We start from the raw sequence: 6,000 nt of genomic DNA, 5'->3' as shown, positions 1-6,000 counted from the left end.
TCCGTGTTGCCCAGCGACAGACCCAAAAGATCACTGCTCTAGAGGAGATCTGCATGGAGGAATGGGCCAACATGCCACCAATAGTGTGTTCCAACCTTGTGAAGACTTACAGAAAACGTTTGACCTCTGTCATTGCCAACAAAGGATATATAACAAAATATTGAGATGAACTTTTGTTAATGATCAAATATTTATTTTCCACCATAATTTGCAAACTAAATCTTGCCAAATCAGACAAAGTGATTTTCTGTATTTCTATTCTCATTTTGACAGTCATAGTAGTGGTCTACCTATGATGTCAATTGCAGGCCTCTCTTATCTTTTTAAGTTGGAGAACCTGCACAATTGGTGGCTGACTAAATACTTTTCTTCCCCACTGTATGTGACATCATAAAATAGCAAACTTGATCAAATTTTTTAGTGTAAAAAGATTTTTATGTTTGAAAAAATAGTGACTATTCTGAGGAAAAAAGTTAATGAGTTCATTAAAAAATACATAATTATAAACAGGGAGAGTTGAATTGGTCTGGAATAGTTTACCTAACACATTGGCAACGCATTTTGTAGTGAGAACAATGTTTAAATAATTGTTCTCTGAAACAATTGTACCTTCTAATTCCAGGTCTTTCTTTATCCCTCCACAGGTGGTCCTCGGCTCTTGGACAACTTTTCTGATAATTCTTTTCTCTCTTCTGTCAGAGATTTTGCCGGGAGCACCTGGTCGTGATGACTTACGATGAAATTATGTTCTTTCCACTTCTTGATTATATCCCCCATAGTGCTCACTGGAACCTTGAGTAGTTTAGAAATTCTTCTGCAACCTATGTCATCAGTATTTTTTGTAACAATAAGGTTGCAAAGGTCTTGAGATAGTACACTGGTTTTACCCAACATGAGATGTTTCTTGTGTGGCAGCTTGGTTTTGAGACACCTTTTTATATTCCATCAGTTGAACCAGCTGATATTATTTTTCAGTGTCAGAATTGCTTTCTAATTACTGATGGATTTCAGCTTGATAGATTTCAGACTTTCCATGTTTTTTTTCTACACCTCTCTTCATTTGTTCAATACTTTTTCCCTGTGTCATTTCTCATTATTACACATAACTTAATTTGTGGGCATCTATGGTTTGATTTATTTGCCTGTGTGGATTAGATGTGATGTTACCAAAATCTGGTGATACTTTCATGTCAATAGCACTTTTAGAAATATATGTGCTTAGAAAATTTGTGACGTATTCAAAATATCCTGCTTGGAGAAGAAAAGAACATGAAGGAGAGAGCAACGCATTATGTGAGCACAACCATAGGCTGCGAGAAGTAGAATTCTGATATGCCATGGACTTCCATAGCCCTCACCCTGGATGTGCCCCTATCCATCATCCCCACAGTCCCCATCCCTTTTCCCTACTGTACACTTGCTTTGGCAAAACTAATGTGTATTTGGTCCTGCCAATAAAACATTTATATTTATAGATAGATAGATAGATAGATAGATAGAAATAGAAAAATAAAAACAGCATCTTCCATACAAAAATATCTTACAAAGCCCCTCAGGTTATTACTGAAAACCGCTGCACATATAAACACAGTACCCGCAAACTGAGATTCTGGCTTTGGCTTTTATCCTGTCATGTGACAAGGCTCATTAAACGGTCGACATTGACTTCTAGGATTGCTATTTCCTATAGGTGGCACTAGAGGTCTAGTCCTCTTCCTCTCTGAAGAGACTTCCTTAAGTACCGAAAGAGATAGCAGAGGAAATTGCAGAACCACTAGCCAAAATCTTGGAAAGATCCTGAAAAACAGGAGAAGTCTCAGAAGACTGGAGAAGGGCAAATGTTGTCTCTATCTTCAAAAAAGGAAAGAAGATGGATCCAATAAATTACAGGCCAGTAAGCCTTACTTCTATACCAGGAAAGATCTATGAACAAATTATTAAACAGCATGTATGTAATAATACAGTAATTAACCAGAGCCTGCATGGGTTTGTAGCAAACAAGTCATGCCAGGCTACTCTAATTTCCTTCTATGATGGAATCACTGACTTGGTGGATCAGGGAAATGCGGTAGATATAGTGTATCTCAACTTCAGTAAAGCATTTGATAACGTATCTCATACTATCCTTATTGAACAAATGACCAAGTATGGGATTGACAAGGCTGCGGTTAGGTGGCTCATAACTGGCTCAGTGATCATACCCAAGAGTTTTAAAAAATGGTTAAACATCCAATTGTAAGACTGTTTCAAGTGGGGTACCACAAGGCTCTGTCCTGGCACCTGTGTTGTTCAACATTTTTATAAATTATCTAGATATGGGAACTGAAGGTAAACTAAACAAATTTGCAGACAAAGCAAATCTAGGAGGGATAGCTAACACTAAATAAGACATAGAAAGAATTCAGAAGGATCAAGATAAGCTTGAACAACGGGGAGTGACTAATAGAATGGTATTTAACAGGGAGAATTGCAAGATTCTACATCTGGGCAAGAAAAACGAAAATTACATCTACAGAATGGGAGGAATAGAACTAAGCAACAGTAAGTGTGAAAATGACTTAGGTATACTAATAGATCACAGACTGAACATGAGTCAACAGTGTTATGTAGCACCCTGCAGGGAAATGTGGTAGATATAGTATATCTCGACATCAGCAAAGCAATTAAGAGTAGCATAGAGTCTAGATCATGTGAAGTAATTATCTCCCTCCACTCCTCCTTGGTCAGGCCTCATCTGGAATACTGTGTCCAGTTCAGGGCACCACATTTTAAAAAAGACATTGAAAAACTGTAGCAAGTTCAGAGAAGAGCTACCAGGATGATGAGCGGACTGCAAGGAGGAGACTTAATAGCTGTCTACAAATACACGAATGGTCAAAATTGTTGGTACCCCTTGTTTGATGATAGAAAAACCCACAATGGTGACAGAAATAACTTGAATATGACAAAAGTAACAGTAAATCAAAGTTCTATGAAAATGAACATTGCTTTTCAACCATGCTTCCACAGAATTTAAAAAAAATAAAACTCATGAAATAGGCCTGGACAGAAATGATGGTACCCCTGAAAATAATGTGGCAATAAAGGGACATGTTAACGCTGGTTTCACATTTGCGTATCTGAGCGCAGCATTTGATCCGCATAGATCCGCATGCGTCATGTGTACATATCTTTAACATGGTGTACGTAGGAACATGCGTTTGTATGCGTTTGCTTGCGGATGCGTATGCATGCATCACTTCTCTGTGTGCGGCGAACGCAACGTGTTGCAATTTTTGAGGCGTCAAATATGCACAGCCATATGCATGCGGATGATTGCAGATGAAGTGCATCAAAGCAACGCATTACTGTCTATAGGAATGCATTGGTATGCAAGGACATGCGTACGCATGCGTTCGATACGCATGCGTTCTTAAGAATGAGCAGGTTCAGGAAGTGTTAAATAAAACATTGTTTTTATTTTTGTTGATAAAAATTCTTTTTTTCACAATCCCTGTCTACCTGCGTTTTATTTATTTAGACGTGTGTATTGTTAAGTTAAGTATTAACGGGTGTTACAGTCAAGGTGTTAAAGTTACAGTGAAGGTGTTATTATTAAAGTCAGCAAACATTACAGGTATATTTTACTTATTAGCGGCTTAAACCATTTCGTCTTGCCATGCCACACGTCCAATATCAGAAACAAAGTAGGCAGCAAATGTATCCCTCATTTGGGCAACTTCCACTGTAGTCTTCAGAGGGTGATCTTGGTAATCTTGCAATGTGGTAGCAACAGGTTCATCAAGTTCTAAGCTGGGTCGCTCTTTTGCCAGGATGTAATTGTACAGAACAACACACGCTTCACAACCTCATCAATTGTCTCAGTTTTTAGATTGATGGGTGTTCCCAAAATGCACCATTTAGATACCAGCAAACCAAAGGCACACTCCACAGTTCTTCGTGCCCTTGTCAGTCGGTAGTTGTAAATCCTTTTGGTGTGATTCAAGTCCCAACTTGAGTACGGTTTTATGAGGTTGGCACACATTTCAAACGCCTCATCCCCAACCACAACAAACAGCATTGGCTGTCCTTCAGTGTTCGGAAGAGGTTGTGGCTGTGTAAAATTGAAATTATTCCCATACAAACGTTGGCCCATGTCAGAGTTTTTGAAAGTCTGTGATTCATTTCCTTCTCCAAATGAGCCAACGTCCACAGCAACAAATCGACAGCATCTGCAATCGCCATGAGAACAGTACAAAAATATTTTTTGTAATTGAAATACTCGGATCCACTTCCAGCAGGTTTCCTAATCCGAATGCGTTTGCCGTCCACAGCCCCCAAACAGTTAGGAAAATTACAAATGTCCTGGAATTTTGCAGCATTTTCCAGCCAGAGTTCAGTTGTGGGTTGGGGGAGGAATTCTTCATGCAGTTGCACAGCGGCCCAAGAGGTAGGGGGGCCCCTTTCTATCTCCAAAACAGGTGCCATTTTACATTTTTAGGAGCTTTTGGGCTGTAAAGGGCCCATATATTGTTTTTGCACAGGGGCCCTTTTCTGTCTGTGTCCGCCAGTGGTCGCAGGTCATGGGTCTCGCAACTGGATAATGACCCAAAACACACAGGTAAAAACACCCAAGAATGACTAATAGGAAAGCACTGGACTATTCTGAAGTAGCCTTCTATGAGCCCTGACCTAAATCCTATTGAACATCTTTGGAAAGAGCTGAAACATGCCGTCTGGAAAAGGCAACCTTCAAATATGAGACAACTGGAGCAGTTTGCTCTTGAGGAGTGGGCCAAAATACCCGTCGAGAGGTGCAGAAGTCTCATTGACAGTTACAGGAATCGTTTCATTACAGTGCCTCAAAGGGTTGTGTAACAAAATATTTAAAATATTAAGTTTCTGTCAAGGGCCGATTTCATGAGTTTTATTTATTTTTTTTAATTCTGTGGAAGCATGGTTGAAAAGCAATGTCTGGCTTTCATTTGTTCATTTTCATAGATTTTTGATTTATTGTTACTTTTGTCAGATTCAAATTATTTCTGTCACCATTTTGGGTTTTTCTGTCATTAAACGAGGGGTACCAGCAATTTTGACCACGTGTGTATCTTTATGTCGCAGTGTAGAGGGATCATTATTATTCTCATTTGCACATGGAAACACGAAAAGCAATAATAATAATAATTTTTATTTATATAGCGCCAACATATTCCTCAGCACTTTACAATTAAGCGGGGACATGTACAGACAATAAATTCAATACAAGTTAAGACAATTTAAACAGTGACATTAGGAGTGAGGTCCCTGCTCGCAAGGTTACAATCTACAAGGAAATGGGGGGGGGGGACACAGTAGGTGAAAAGTGCTTGTTATTTCAGGTCTGGCAATTATAATAAATAGGGATTTTCATATAAAGCTGCATGATCCGATCATCAGCCCGTGTGTTTAAGTGCAATAGTCAAGTATCAAGTGCAGTTCTCGTGTGCATGGAGGGTGTGGAGACAGAGGAATAGTAGGGTGCAGATTCAGAATAATATTTGGAAGGAGGGAATAGGGCAAAGTTAGTTTACTGAGTAGTTGATGTCTTAGGCTTGTTTGAAGAGATGGGTTTTCAAAGCGCGCTTGAATAGGTCGGGGCTAGGTATCAGTTTGATCGTCTGGGGAAGTGCATTCCAGAGAGCTGGCGCAGCACGAGAGAAATCTTGGAGACGGAGGTGCGAGGTTCGGATTACGGGGGATGTTAGTCTTAGGTCATTTGTAGAACGGAGGGCATGTGTAGAGCGATAGACAGAGATGAGAGAGGAGATATAAGGCGGTGCAGAACTGTGGAGAGCTTTGTGGGTGAGAGAGATGAGTTTATACTGGACCCTGTAGCGAATAGGTAGCCAGTGTAATGACTGGCACAAGATGGAGGCGTCAGTGAAGCGGCTGGACAGAAATATGACCCTGGCTGCCGCATTCAAGATGGACTGGAGAGGAGAAAGTTTGGTAAGAGGGAGACCGATCAGAAGAGAGTTTCAG

This window comes from Dendrobates tinctorius, unplaced genomic scaffold (genome assembly GCF_039654945.1).
Source record: "Dendrobates tinctorius isolate UK_male_01 unplaced genomic scaffold, ASM3965494v1 ptg000120l, whole genome shotgun sequence".
NCBI classification, from domain to species: Eukaryota; Metazoa; Chordata; class Amphibia; order Anura; family Dendrobatidae; genus Dendrobates; species Dendrobates tinctorius.
The sequence above is the reverse complement of the archived record's forward strand: the minus strand, read 5'-3'. Positions refer to the sequence as shown.